At 39.3% G+C, this 16,916-nt stretch overlaps 1 protein-coding gene across 2 annotated transcripts in view; it reads left to right on the forward strand.

Moving 5' to 3' along the window:
- The window catches only part of malrd1 (MAM and LDL receptor class A domain containing 1), a 131,149-nt gene that overhangs the window by 108,110 nt on the left and 6,123 nt on the right, over nt 1–16,916 (forward strand). The window lies entirely within an intron of this gene.

Consider the following 16,916-nt stretch of genomic DNA (forward strand, 5'->3'; position numbering starts at 1 on the left):
CACACACACACCTATACTGGTAGGCTAGCAGGGCAAATGTCCCTAACGCGGCCAACATGTAAAAAAATACCCCAGGTTTGAGTACCACAAGTCCCGCAGCCATACTTGCCAACCTTGAGACCTCTGATTTCGGGATGTGGGGGGTGGGGGTGGCGGGGGGCGTGGTCGGGGGTGGGACGGGGGGCGTGGTTGGGGGCGTGGTTAAGAGGGGAGGAGTATATTTACAGCTAGAATTCCCCAAGTCAAGTATTTCATATATATATATATATATATATATATATATATATATATATATATATACCGTATTTTCCGCACTATAAGGCGCACCTAAAAACCACAAATTTTCTCAAAAGCTGACAGTGCGCCTTATAATCCGGTGCGCCTTATATATGGGTTAATATTAATATTAATTTTCATAAAGTTTAGGTCTCGCAACTACGGTAAACAGCCGCCATCTTTTTTCCCCGTAGAAGAAGCGCGCGGTGCATGCTGGGATATGTGACGTTTCATTTCCATTTGTGTGTTTATGTAAAGACCCCAAAATGGCTCCTATTAAGTGTGTTGTCTGTCTAATTATAAATAATGCAGACGAGGCGTGTTAACTGAGTTCTCAACGTTTACTCACAGCGTGCTCATAACCACATTCTAACTGCCAGCACATACAACAACGCTTCTCAGGGCTACCGCGCATGCTCGTCACTATCGTTGCATGCTGGGTAGTGTAGTTGTTATATTTGCTAGCTCATAACATCACATTAAGAGACACGCTTACGCGCTTAATTCAATACTCGCCGTCATTCCGGGTGGATTGACAAAAGACCTCCAGCCGCTAGATATTGGTGTCAACAGGGCATTCGAAGCTAGACTGCTAACTGCGTGGGAACAGTGGATGACAGAAGGCGAACACACGTGACGTTCACCAAGACAGGGAGACAGCGCCGGACGACATACGGCAACATCTGCCAGTGGATCGTAAATGCCTGGGCAGATATTTCGGTCACAACTGTGGTCCGAGCTTTCCGGAAGGCAGGATTCACAGAACTGCTGGACAACAGCGACACTGACTCCGATTACTTCGACGAGACGGAGCCGGCCATTTTGGATCCCACATTCGCCCAACTTTTCAATTCGGACACCGAAGGAGAATAATTTGAGGGATTTATGAATGAAGAATAACTTCAGAAGGTGAGCGTTATGTTTATTTTGTGTGTTGTGACATTAACGTTCGAGCAACATAATGTTGCTATTGCTCTGCACTATTTTGAATTTTACTATGTTTGTGATTGCACATTTGCGTACATTTTGGGAGTGAACAGAGTTGTTAGAACGCTGGTTTTTAATATATTATTAAAGTTTGACTGACCTATCTGACTGTTTTTTTGACATTCCTTTAGCGCAGTCAGATGCGGCTTACAACACGGGGCGGCTTATAGGTGGACAAAGTTTTGAAATATGCCGTTCATTGAAGGCGCGGCTTATAACCCAGGGCGCCTTATGGTGCGGAAAATACGGTATATATATATATATATATATATATGTATGTATAAAAAAAATACTTGACTACTTGACTTTCAGTGAATTCTAGCTATATATATATATATATATATATATATATATATATATATATATATATATATATATATATATATATATATATACAGTGTTGGGTTAGTTACTGAAAAACAGTAACTACTAGTTACTTCATTTCAAAAGTAACTCAGTTACTAACTCAGTTACTTACACCAAAAAGTAATGCGTTACTGTGAAAAGTAACTATTTAGTTACTTTTTTTTTTCTTCTTTTTTTTTTAAAGCTCCAATTAATGCCCTTTTAGCCTTCATTTCAGTACTGTTATTGTAGTGGAGAATAATACAATCTGTTGATCAACTTGACATGCATTTGCATCACTGAACTCTGCTAAGCAATGTGGTCTACATACAACACACAAAGATATGTTACAAAGGCCAATTTGTTTCTGTCCAGATCAAATTGACAAAATTATTTTAAATAGCTGCAACATAACATACATAAGTAACAAACAGCATAATAACAGCATAGCTGTAAAGCAAGAAAGGCACACACTACATACACAAAGCCTAACCAGGCATTTTTTCCCCAAGAAATTCTGACACAAAATCATGTCTGAAGCCCAGAACACTCTACACATTTCCCCAGTTTTAGTTTAGAGATAAGGAAAGATTGGCCTGGCCCACTAGCATCCCTCTTTATGTTTGTGAACTTTATAGTCTATACATTTAGAGTGATGTGATAATCAAACACTCCAGAAGTCTAAAATGAAAGAGTATATAAGAGAATTGACAGCAACGTTCCCTCTAAGGAGTGCGCCTGTGCAATTGTGCACTGCTCAAGCGTCCTCTGCGCACAACAAATCTATGCCATGCACAAAATCAAATAAAAAAATAAGCGCATAACAATTTTCGACACGACACGGACACGACAGAGAAAACCATTTTCGTCATCATTGTTCAAATATAATAATACGTCTGTCGAGACGCTTTGAGGACATGAATTCCATCCATCACTTTACTGAGCAAAACTCTTTATTGTCGGCCATAAACACATCACTGTTATATCAACAGCAGCCGCTCGCTCTTTCTCACTTGCGCCAACACATGCACATATGGCACTTAGCCAGTGATGCGTTTACAGCCACACAAAAAGTCGGACAACTCCAACACCACACATAAAGTGTCATTCCAGGTCGTTACTCGATGATTTACCAATCAAATGTGTGCCTATTCTAGTGTCATTTATTAGGAATCTTAATTTATAAATATTAATCATTAAATGCTGTTAATATATTAAATACATACTAATAAAAATATATTTTTTACAAACAGGAAGTTGCAGGAATGTACACATGATCCCCTGCTTACATCTCATTGTGCAACATGTGAATGTTTTAATGTGAACTAAATGCAATGTCTGAAAGGGGTACAAACTATTTCCAAAGCAGGTCCTCCACCCAGACAAACAATACAAGTACACAGTTCATGAAAAACAATATTTTTTGTTATTGTCATTGTAAGTGGGCCTAAACACTTATGTTAGAAATTGAAATGATTGCTGTCATTTGATTATAATAATAAGAGAATGTTGTCTGTCTATCTGTGTTGGCCCTGCGATGGGTGGGGACTTGTCCAGGGTGTACCCAGCCTTCCGCCCGAATGCAGCTGAGATAGGCTCCAGCGACCCCGAAAGGGACAAGCGGTAGAAAATGGATGGATGGATGGAGATTTAACTTGTTATTTAGTCAGGTTTGGGACAGGTGTGCTGCTGGTGTAGCCACAGTGTGCACGTCTGATGTTGCTCACATGGGCTCCACTCAATGCTCAGGGAGTTTTTGCGTTTGCTCACACACATGAAAAATTAGAGGGAACATTGATTGACAGAGTGTGTGTACCTTCAGTGCTGAATGATGGTGGTGGAGGTGAAGTGTCATTGGATCCTCTATCTCTCTTTACTAGCTTCGTCGAAGCATGTTGCTTATGTAGCTTGTTTCAGCAGATTTGAATTGCTGTTATGGGCAGTAGATGGGATCTTTGATCCAAAGCACAATTTACATTTAACTAAAATGTTATTTTCTTTGTGCTCGACAAAAGAAAAGTAGTGAAAATATCTCCATGTTAGCAAACTCGACTTCTGGCTCCCCCCCCCCCCCCCCCCCCTCTCTGCCCTCTCCTCCCTCCCCACACTCACACTCACTCACACACAGAGCGCATGTCTCTCTCTCTTCTCCGGCTTGTGACACAAGAAGAATCAGAACGATGACACAGCAGCGCTCCGATAAAACACACTTTATATTACATAAAAAGTAACGTAAAATAACGCAGTAACGCATCATGTAGTAACGGTAACTGAGTTACTGAATATAAAAAATAACGCGTTAGATTACTAGTTACCGCCGAAACTAACGGCGTTACAGTAACGCGTTACTTTGTAACGCGTTAGTCCCAACACTGTATATATATATATATATATATAAAAGAAATACTTGAATTTCAGTGTTCATTTATTTACACATATACACACATAACACTCATCTACTCATTGTTGAGTTAAGGGTTGAATTGTCCATCCTTGTTCTATTCTCTGTCACTATTTTTCTAACCATGCTGAACACCCTCTCTGATGATGCATTCTGCTTCGTCTCCTTGTTGTGTGCGCAGTTGTGCACTGCACTCTCTAAAAGCCCTAGATGTTAATGTCACATATGCATGTACAGTAGATGGCAGTATTGTCCTGTTTAAGAGTGTCACAACATTGAAGTTTACGGCAGACAAACTGCTTTACGGTAGACGAAAACGTGACTGCTGTTGTTGTGTGTTGTTGCCGTGCTGGGAGGACGTTAATGAAACTGCCTAACAATAAACCTGGAGGGGGCGTGGCCTCCAGCTCCGCCTGAATTTCGGGAGATTTTCGGGAGAAAATTTGTCCCGGGAGGTTTTCGGGAGAGGCGCTGAATTTCGGGAGTCTCCCGGAAAATCCGGGAGGGTTGGCAAGTATGTCCGCAGCCGGCCACGCGAGTCCTGGGGTGCCCAACATGCCCAAAACGGGGGAGGGGGGAGCAAAAATTCCCCGTCAGGGGACCTTTTGCAGCCGGCCACGCGAGTCCAGGGGTGCCCAACATGTCCAAAACGCACTCAGCAAAGTCACACTGTGAGTGGGGGAGAAAATTTGGAAAAGTTTGCAAAAGTCCCCAAAACAAATCCCCTACAGTGATTTTGTAAACAGGTTTCCCTTCAGGGGACCTTTATTTTGGTCCCCATAATGTCAAACGTCCCCTAAAGTGACTTTGTAAACAGAAAGACGTCCCCAATAAGTACGCATTGCCAGAACACACACACACAAACACACACACACACACACACACACACACACACACACACACACACACACACACACACACACACACACACACACACACAGACACACACAGGTTATCATTTGGAATGGGGACCAAGTTTTTGATCATCACTTCTGGAGACCACCCTTTCTACAGGTTGTGGAGGCATAAAAAAAAATGGTGTAAAATGTCCACTGCCCAGTTAGCTCATACACGTCTTTAAATCTCTGGATTGATGAAGTAATGTGCTGATCATTCTTACTGGGGACCCTGGGGAAAAGAGTTCATATGGTTCATGGGGACCAAATTTAAATAATTTTGCATAATTGACACAAATTTGTACGTGACTACTGAGGACCATTTAAAAATAAAAATACAATTTAAAAAAATATATATAAAAAGTTCCAATTAAATATGACATGATCCTCAGAATACAGCACTACAGCTGTCCTCTTATAGGAAGTTTCACCACTTATATGTACCAGCTACAGCCTGATGAGGGGGCTGCTGTGCAAATGTCTCACACTCAAACTAACTAGTAAACATGTTTTATGGGCCAAAGCTTAAAAATCACTTAGGCATCTTCAGAATGGATCTGACTATCATTTAAAAAGGTTTCCCTATAGGGGACCTGTTTGTTTTGTCCCCATACCGTCAGAGGTCCCCTAAAGGCATACTTGCCAACCCTCCCGGATTTTCCGGGAGACTCCCGAAATTCAGCGCCTCTCCCGAAAACCTCCCGGGACAAATTTTCTCCCGAAATTCTCCCGAAATTCAGGCGGACTCAGGTCCTCCACAATATAAAAAAGCTTACCTGCCCAATCACGTTATAACTATAGAATGATGGAGGGCGAGTTCTTGGTTTCTAATGTGGGTTTATTGTTAGGCAGTTTCATTAACGTCCTCCCAGCGTGGCAACAACACACAACAACAGCAGTCACTTTTTTGTATACCGTAAAGCAGTTCGTCTGCCGTAAACAGCAATGTTGTGACACTCTTAAACAGGACAATACTGCCATCTAGTGCATTTGATGAAAGCACTTTTGTGCGTGCCACGCAGCAATGTCAGAGACGGTGTTCAGCATGGTTCGAAAAATAGTGACAGAGAATAGAACAAGGATGGACAATTCAACCCTTAACTCAACGATGAGTGTTATGTGTGTGTATATGTGTAAATAAATGAACACTGAAATTCAAGTATTTATTTTATATGTGTGTGTATATATATATATATATATATATATATATATATATATAGCTAGAATTCACTGAACGTCAAGTATTTCATATATATATATATATATATATATATATATATATATATATATATATATATATATATATATATATATATATATATATATATAGCTAGAATTCACTGAACGTCAAGTATTTCATATATATATATATATATATATATATATATATATATATATATATATATATATATATAGCTAGAATTCACTGAACGTCAAGTATTTCTTATATATATATATATATATATATATATATATATATATATATATATATATATATATATATATATATATATATATGAAATACTTGACTTGGTGAATTCTAGCTGTAAATATACTCCTCCACTTTTGGCCACCACGCCCCAACCACGCCCACCCCCACAACCCTCCCCCCACCTCCCGAAATCGGAGGTCTCAAGGTTGGCAAGTATGCCTAAAGGTGACTGTGTAAACAGAGCAATGTCCCCATTAAGTAAGCATTGCCAGAACACACGCACACACACACACACACACACACACACACACACACACACACACACACACACACACACACACACACACACACACACACACACACACCTCCCCTTCATTTGTTCTCCAGTGAATCTCAGGAATGTTAGGTCAGTATTTAAAAACGCCTCCTTAAGACGTTCATATGTTCTTTTTTTAGTCCTTTCACATGAGGACCTTGAATAGTAAACTAGGAATATCAATTTCGGTAGAAACTGCGTGTGAATGCTGAAAAGCTAAAGCCCTACTGCAATGCTAACATTTAGCGTGCTATCCAGATAGCATCAAGTAACGCAGTATACGACTCTGAACTATATTACTGCAGAACAAGCTAAAAAAAAATGTACATGACAGTTTTCAACACTTGCCTGATCTACAAACCCCGTTTCCATATGAGTTGAGAAATTGTGTTAGATGTAAATATAAACGGAATACAATGATTTGCAAATCCTTTTCAACCCATATTCAATTGAATATGCTACAAAGACAACATATTTGATGTTCAAACTGATAAACTTTTTTTTTTTTTGCAAATAATCATTAACTTTAGAATTTGATGCCAGCAACACGTGACAAAGAAGTTGGGAAAGGTGGCAATAAATACTGATAAAGTTGAGGAATGCTCATCAAACACTTCTTTGGAACATCCCACATGTTAACAGGCAAATTGGGAACAGGTGGGTGCCATGATTGGGTATAAAAGTAGATTCCATGAAATGCTCAGTCATTCACAAAGAAGGATGGGGCGAGGGTCACCACTTTGTCAACAAATGCGTGAGCAAATTGTTGAACAGTTTAAGAAAAACCTTTCTCAACCAGCTATTGCAAGGAATTTAGGGATTTCACCATCTACGGTCCGAATATCATCAAAAGGTTCAGAGAATCTGGAGAAATCACTGCACGTAAGCAGCTAAGCCCGTAACCTTCGATCCCTCAGGCTGTACTGCATCAATAAGCGACATCAGTGTGTAAAGGATATCACCACATGGGCTCAGGAACACTTCAGAAACCCACTGTCAGTAACTACAGTTGGTCGCTACATCTGTAAGTGCAAGTTAAAACTCTACTATGCAAAGCGAAAGCCAGTTATCAACAACACCCAGAAACGCTGCCGGCTTCGCTGGGCCCGAGCTCATCTAAGATGGACTGATGCAAAGTGTAAAAGTGTTCTGTGGTCTGACGAGTCCACATTTCAAATTGTTTTTGGAAACTGTGGACGTCGTGTCCTCCGGACCAAAGAGGAAAAGAACCATCGGATTGTTATCGGCGCAAAGTCAAAAGCCAGCATCTATGATGGTATGGAGGTGTATTAGTGCCCACTTACACATCTGTGATGATATGGGTAACTTACACATCTGTGAAGGCACCATTAATGCTGAAAGGTACATACAGGTTTTGGAGCAACATATGTTGCCATCCAAGCAACGTTATCATGGACGCCCCTGCTTATTTCAGCAAGACAATGCCAAGCCACGTGTTACAACAGCGTGGCTTCATAATAAAAGAGTGCGGGTACTAGACTGGCCTGCCTGTAGTCCAGACCTGTCTCCCATTGAAAATGTGTGGCGCATTGTGAAGCCTAAAATACCACAACGGTGACCCCCGGACTGTTGAACAACTTAAGCTGTACATCAAGCAAGAATGGGAAATAATTCCACCTGAGAAGCTTAGAGAAGCTTAAAAAATGTGTCTCTTGCAGCCATGAAATTCTAAGTTAATTATTATTTGCGGAAAGAAAAAAAAAAGTTTATGAGTTTGAACATCAAATATCTTGTCTTTGTAGTGCATTCAATTGAATATGGGTTGAAAAGGATTTGCAAATCATTGTATTCCGTTTATATTTACATCTAACACAATTTCCCAACTCATATGGAAACGGGGTTTGTACTAAGATCTAAATACTTTGAGCGTGCGCAATCAATAAAATAGCGTGTACCATTAGTCGGCATGTTGCGTGCAATTTACAAAGACTGCTTGTGCAATCAAAGTGGCGCAGACCGCCTTATTTAAATGAGATTTTTGTGTGTACTATACAGGGCATCACCGCGGAGACTCCCATTTACTGCACATTCATGTTATCGTGCTCCTACCTGTGGCGTTTTGACATGTTTTCAAAAAAGTAGTAGACGTGCCACTTTTTATGGGCATTTTAACAGAAGTCATGCAGTGCGTTAACAAGGTTTTCCAGTTCCAATGTTAAGTATCTTGTCTTTGCAGTCTACTCAATTGAATATAGGTTGAAAAGGATTTGCAAATCATTATATTCTGTTTTTATTTACGATTTACACAACGTGCCAACTTCACTGGTTTTGGGGTTTGTAGAAATGCTAATGTTAGTCAAATTCTAGCATGCTAATGTTAGCATTTGATCGTGCTGAGGTTAGCATGCTAGTTTATATAGCTAATTTTGCAGGTATGCAACTCATAGTCATTCATCTGATTTGGTGGGTGACACGTTCTAACAGGTAGCATATCAACATTAGCATGTTCGCATGCTAGTGTTAGCGTCCAATTTTTTTCAGCTCATTTTTCAGGTACACCGTATTTTGTTACTTGACGGTATCTGGTTAGCGGGCTCCCTGTTAGCATTTAAGTTTGGCCTCGGCTTTTCAGCATTTACGTGCAATTCATACTGATTATTCTCGGGTGCACGTTTCAATGTGTCACATTAGCGAAAATGAAAAGATGCGCTGTTTCTTGTCGTCCTGCAGTCAGCCTCATAGAATGACATTCCTGTTTATTCCTCTTCCGGATATTCCCTAAAGCAGCATGGCTGCCAATATAGCTTGTCTGTTCCAGGTCGGAGGCACACCGCCATGGCCACACACGTACACACTCACCAACACACACACAGCTCACTTCGGATGATCAGCACGTTGCAGTGTGTCTTCCCTGGAAGATGTGTTCTGCACGAGAAGGTCAAAGACGCTGATATTGAACAGATGTTGACTCAGATTAGAAGAAGGCTTTCATTCTTTTCCCCCAGAGATGCTACACAAACTATTTGCAGCTTGTCTCTGCTTCTGAACACCGCTGTCCAGCTGCGGAATTCTTGCTGCCTAAATAGGACAAATCTGTGGAGTTGTGCAGGATGATTACAGCGAAATTAGGCGAAACCTTTTTTTATTGCAACTTCCTGTTTTTAGGTTTTAAACCCATCAAGCTGTTTTTTAACAAGGACACTCACTTTAGAGTCACTTAATGCCTCCATATTTTTGTGTGTAATATGTACAATATTACACTATTAACTCTTTGTAGGACTTTTTTTCAGTTCAGTTCAGTTTCAGTTTATTTGGAACATGCATACGATACAATGTAATGCATCAACTATTTCCAGTTGTTTCATTACAGCACGTCCGAAAAGGAGTAGGAAGAAGCTGAGCTTATTTAATCCTACCCATTTTCATACCATAGCAATTTTATCCCATTTCCTTGTTCTTTGTAACAGAACAGTGAATGAATAATAAATAATATACCACAGTAAGTAAACAAATATTAAATACATAAATCTTTATCTCAAAAATAAAATAAAATAAAAAGACTTAAAGAGGAACATTATCACAATTTCAGAAGGGTTAAAACCATTAAAAATCAGTTCCCAGTGGCTTATTTTATTTTTTGAAGTTTTTTTCAAAATTTTACCCATCACGCAATATCCCTAAAAAAGCTTCAAAGTGCCTGATTTTAACCATCGTTATATACACCCGTCCATTTTCCTGTGACGTCACACAGTGATGCCAACACAAACAAACATGGCGGATAGAACAGCAAGATATAGCGACATTAGCTCGGATTCAGACTCGGATTTCAGCGGCTTAAGCGTTTCAACAGATTACGCATGTATTGAAACGGATGGTTGTAGTGTGGAGGCAGGCAGCGAAAACGAAATTGAAGAAGAAACTGAAGCTATTGAGCCATATTGGGTTGAACCGTATGCAAGCGAAACCGACGAAAACGACACGACAGCCAGCGACACGGGAGAAAGCGAGGACAAATTCGGCGATCGCCTTCTGACCAACGATTGGTATGTGTTTGTTTGGCATTAAAGGAAACTAACAACTATGAACTAGGTTTACAGCATATGAAATACATTTGGCAACAACATGCACTTTGAGAGTGCAGACAGCCCATTTCAGGCACGCTAAGAACATATATTTTTCCACGATTTCAGCACTCAGGTTAACCATACCTAAATAGACACAAAATACTGCATTACACAAGACTACTCGAATGATTGAAAAAAATAAATGTTTTTAAGCTAAATTATTGGTAAACACAGTTTATGTATAATAATTTACGTAAAACCGTGAGTAATGAATAAAGTTTTCATCAATTAATATATTCTGTAGACATACCCTCATCTGCTCTCTTTTCCTGAAAGCTGATCTGTCCAGTTTTGGAGTTGATGTCAGCATCTGCTTTGAGTGTCGCAGGATATCCACACATTCTTGCCATCTCTGTCGTAGCATAGCTTTCGTCGGTAAAGTGTGCGGAACAAACGACTGACCATTTCGTCGGCTTTCCCCACAGCCTCGTATTTTGAACAAATTTCGTCCAATTTCTTGCCACTTTCGCATCTTTGGGCCACTGGTGCAACTTGAATCCGTCCCTGTTCGTGTTGTTACACCCTCCGACAACACACCGACGAAAGTGAGAAAATGGCGGATTGCTTCCCGATGTGACGTCACGTTGTGACGTCATCGCTCCGAGAGCGAATAATAGAAAGGCGTTTAATTCGCCAAAATTAACCCATTTAGAGTTCGGAAATCGGTTAAAAAAATATATGGTCTTTTTTCTGCAACATCAAGATATATATTGACGCTTACATAGGTCTGGTCATAATGTTCCCCTTTAATGGCAAAGACTACGGGTACCTTTTACATTTGAACCAATACCAATTTCTGTTCGTTGTGTTTGTGTTCACGTGCTAATAAATGTTGATTTGTTTGAAATAAAACCTCGTCATTATCAGCTCCGTGCTAAATGTTACATTTGACAAAATAACCGTGCAGAGCAGTTACCGTATTTTTCGGAGTATGAGTCGCACCTGCCGAAAATGCATAATAAAGAAGGAAACAAATATATAAGTCGCACTAGAGCCCGGCCAAACTATGAAAAAATATGCGACTTATAGTCCGAAAAATACGGTATGTTTTAAACTTCTGAGTCTCATTTGCAAATGTGCATTCATTTCAGTTTGTCCTTGGTGTGTTGCCGTAGACAGGAAACAGGATTGGTACATAAGTCGTTACTTTATAGCAGGCCTGGGCAATTATTTTGGCCAAATTTAGAGGAAAAAAATGTGTCTGGGGCCGGTATATCTGATATATAGGAACACTAATACAAAACTTCACATTAATGTCTGATTGAATGCTAAAAACGTTATGACAGACCGCCTTAAAAAACGGAATGGAATTTTAAAGTTTTTTTTTACTGAATGAGACACCCAGAATGTACATGAAAATAAAGAATGTGGGATTTACAATATTAACTATGAACGATAAAACACTGAATATTGACAACATATGAACGTCACGCCCCCTCTCCATCGACATATTTTACAATCAAGCGAAACGCAATAAAAATGCAACAAACACAGCAAAATATGAATGCGAAGGGTAAAAAAACAAAACACCTACAATCCGATATGTCACTAAGCTTTACAACTTAGTTGTAAAAATCTGCTTCCGCGTCTGTCCCAGACACCTGCATTTCAGGCTGGCTGCTCTGAAAACACTCTGTGGAAACGCTGCCCACCCGCACTGCTTGGTGCCTCGTCTGAGCTGCTGCGATTTAGATTACCATAGTAACTAATTAGATTACAATAGTAACTAATTAGATTACCATAGTAACTAGTATATCATGCAAAAGCGCAGATTCCAACCATTGAAATACTTTGTATAGTTCAAGACTTACAGTCATTTGAAAATATCACTGCACATCATAATGGCAGCTAGTTTCCATTTTAAAGATTTTTAAAAAATTATTTGGGAATGTCCGGCGGGCCAGATTGAAAAGCTCACCGGCCCGCATGTGGCCCCCGGGCCTTAATTTGCCCAGGTCTTCATTTTAGGTACTACCTGGAACTGATTCACGTAAAATCAAACCAATTTTCAATACTTGGGTTGCACGTGACGTTACGTACAGGTTGCAGACTCGGCACCGCCTTAATCACTTGGCAGGCAAACGGACGAATTTATAGTCACTAATCTTGGTTTTAAATTTGAAAATGATTTTAAATTGGAACAGCGGAAACTCTGTTATACAATCCAGTTTTTATAATTCGATGCTTTAAAAATTAAATCAGTTTTATCTTTTAATGACCTTTAGCGGGTAATCAATGCTTTTTATAATCACGTTTGGACGACTGCATCTCCCTCTATGCTGGAATGAACCAGGCCTCAATCGCTCGATTGCAGTTAATCTATAATGCTGCTGCTCGCCTTTTAACTGGCGCTAAAAACATGAGCACATTACCCCCATTTTAGCATCCCTTCACTGGCTACCAGTTCATTTTAGAATTAAATTTAAAATGTCATAGTTTGTTTTTAAATCTCTTAACGCAGTGATTCTCAACCTTTTTTCAGTGATGTACCCCCTGTGAACATTTTTTTAATTCAAGTACCCCCTAATCAGAGCAAAGCATTTTTGGTTGAAAAAAAGAGATAAATAAGTAAAATACAGCACTATGTCATCAGTTTCTGATTTATTAAATTGTATAACAGTGCAAAATATTGCTCATTTGTAGTGGTCTTTCTTGAACTATTTGGAAAAAAAGATATGAAAATAACTAAAAACTTGTTGAAAAATAAACAAGTGATTCAATTATAAATAAAGATTTCTACACATAGAAGTAATCAACTTAAAGTGCCCTCTTTGGGGATTGTAATAGAGATCCATCTGGATTCATGAACTTAATTCTACACATTTCTTCACAAAAAATACATCAATATTTATGGAACATGTCCACAAAAAATCTAGCTGTCAACACTGAATATTCCATTGTTGCATTTCTTTTCACAGTTTTTGACAGACATTTTTTAAAAATCTCACGTACCCCTTGGCATACCTTCAAGTACCCCCCAGGGGTATGCGTACCACCATTTGAGAACCACTGTCTTAACGGATATACAGTACAGGCCAAAAGTTTGGACACACCTTTTCCTCATTCAATACGTTTTCTTTACTTTCATGACTATTTTACATTGTAGATTGTCACAAAGGCCCAAAACATCATAAGGGCCCAATCTCACCCTGGACATAAACTTTTTGAACTGCTGCCTTTGGGCAGGAGATACAGGACAATAAAATGCCGGACAAACAGACTTAAGAACACTTTTTACCCGAGAGCAGTAGTGTTGCTGAACACAAAACGACAATAATGACTATAATAATAATGAATAATAATAATAATAATGAATAATAATATAATAATGAATGTGAGCTGTGTGCTTGCTATTTTTATGTATTTTATGTATTTTTATCTATCTATGTTCTTATGGTTTTATGTGTTATGAATTTGCACTAAATTAGTTTTGCTTACAATTTCGTTGTACAATGACAATAAAGATATATTCTATTCTTCACTGAAGGCATCAAACTATGAAGCTCATCGAGAGAATGCCAAGAGTGTGCAAAGCAGTAATCAGAGCAAAGGGTGGATATTTTGAAGAAACTAGAATATAAAACATGTTTTCAGTTATTTCACCTTTTTTTGTTAAGTACATAACTCCACATGTGTTCATTCATAGTTGTGATGCCTTCAGTGACAATCAACAATGCAACTGGTCATGAAAATAAAGAAAACACATTGAATGAGGAGAAGGTGTGTCCAAACTTTTGGCCTGTACTGTATGTGAATAATATGTCAGACCTTCTAAAAAAATCTACATTCCCACAAGGTCTCTGAGGTAGCTGATCCATTTCTTCTTCTTGTTCCAAAGACCCAGGTAAAATCCAGAGGGGATCGTGCATTTTCTGTTGCGGCGCCAAAACTTTGGAACATTATCCCTCTTGCTATTCGGACAGCTCCCTCTTTAATAACTTTTTCAATCACGTCTTAAAACATATTTTTACTCTTTGGCTTTTAAAACCAGCATGAGGGTCGTGTGATTTTAGTCTGTTATTTTCTTTTATGTATTTATTCTCTTAGTGAAATGTTTGGTTTTTACAATTGACTGTCTTTAGGTTTATCCTGAATCTAAATGTGTGTCGTAATTCCTGTGCAGCACTTTGTGAAACTTTAACTAGAGGGCGCTCGGAATACAGGAACACTCAACTTTTCAAAATGCCCTTGCTCGATGCTAATTGGATACACCATATACACGCTACTGATTAGCATTAGGGATTTTACACGGCGATTTAAACACTTCCAAATTTGCTAATTAAAACTACAACTCAGACTCGCGTTACAATCAAACTTACATTCTTTGTAAAAGATAAGACTGGTGCATTCAACTTGACGGCAAAGACTACTTCCTGACCTAGTACCGTATTTTCCGGACTAAAAGGCGCACTTAAAATCCTTTTTTTCCCTCAAAACTCGACAGTGCGGCTAATGTACGGAATAATTCTGGTTTTGCTTTACGACCTCGAAGCTATTTTATTAGGTACATGGTGAAATGATAAGTGTGACCAGTAGTCAAACATAAGAGATACGTGTAGACTGCAATATAATGGCAGTCACACACAAGAGATATGTGTAAACTGCAATATGACTCAAGTAAACAACACCAACATTTTATATGTTCCATTGAAAATATAGAACATTACACATGGCGCTTAAAAATCTATCAAAATGTTTTAGTACGACTTTGGAAAGCTGTAAAGCCGCACCGCTTGATGGATTGTACGGTGCTTCAACTTACAAGTATTATTAATTATATTATTTGGCGTTTTGTTTCGCAATATTATGCAAAAGCAACTTTTCTTGGTACCTGCTGATCTGTATTCGGGATCTACATAAGACCTGAAAAATTGCGCGCATCTGCCTTCGTAGTCGGTGCCGACACCGTAGTCGATAAGCTTCTTATTTTTCTCTATCTTCTTGTTATGTGACATTCATCCTCCGCTGTTGCCATTTCTAATATAAAGTAGTGTAAAGTTCTTACTTAGATCTGTCAGTAAACTTGCCATGAAAGCGCTAAAACATACTGGTGTAGTGAGTTTACATTATTCACCCAAGGAACTTAAGTTATTAGAGAGTTCCGGTCGGATGGTTTTTCACGGGACACTTTTCCAGCAGATGAGAAGATGCTGCTCAGTTATTGATTGAAGTAAAGTCTGAATGTCATTAAAGCAGTTAGCTCCATCTTTTGACACTTCTTCCACTCCCGTCCTTGCACGCTACACCGCTACAACAAAGATGACGGGGAGAAGACGCTATCGAAGGTGAGCTACGTAAATAAGACCGCCCACAAAACGGCGCACCCTGAAGCGACTGTCAGAAAACGGCTTGAAGATGATCTGTAAAACATCATCTATGCCAGTGTTTTTCAACCACTGTGCCGCGGCACACTAGTGTGCCGTGAGATATTGTCTGGTGTGCCGTGGGAAATTATGCAACTTCACCTAATTGGTCCCAAAAATATTTTTTTCAAATCAATAATTATAATCTGCAAATAATGTGCCGTTGCTTAGTGTCTGTGCTGTAGAACTCGGCAGATTAACCATGTAATTCTTTATGTCAATAAGTGGCAGCAGGTAGTTCATTGCTTTGTAAAAGTCGGAATGTGTCGGGTGAAACGAGGATGGTTTGTTGTGATCACAATATGCAGGTAAAAACGTATATCATGCTTAAACCAAAAATGAACATAAGGAAAAGGCAATGAAGCATAGGAATGGCTATGCAAAAACACAAGTAAAACTGAACTGGCTACCGAGTAAACAGAAACAGAATGCTGGATGACAGCAAAAACTTACGGCGTCCACAAAGTACATCCGTACATGACATGACAATCAACAATGTCCACACAAAGAAGGATAGCAACAACTTAAATAGCCTTGCTTGCTAACACAAAGCAGGTGCGGGGAATAGCGCTCAAAGGAAGCCATGAAACTGCTACAGGAAAACACCAACAAAACAGGAAGGGCCACCAAAATAACAGCGCAAGGCAAAAACTAAAACACTACACAGGAAAACACCAACAACCTCAAAATAAGGCACGACGACCTGGTGGAGTTTCATTTTTTAACGTTTTCTGCTGGTGGTGTGCCGCCGGAATTTTTCATGAAAAAACGTGCCTTGCCTCAAAAAAGGTTGAAAAACACTGATCTATACAACC

Source organism: Nerophis lumbriciformis, linkage group LG07 (assembly GCF_033978685.3).
Source record: "Nerophis lumbriciformis linkage group LG07, RoL_Nlum_v2.1, whole genome shotgun sequence".
Lineage (NCBI taxonomy): Eukaryota > Metazoa > Chordata > Actinopteri > Syngnathiformes > Syngnathidae > Nerophis > Nerophis lumbriciformis.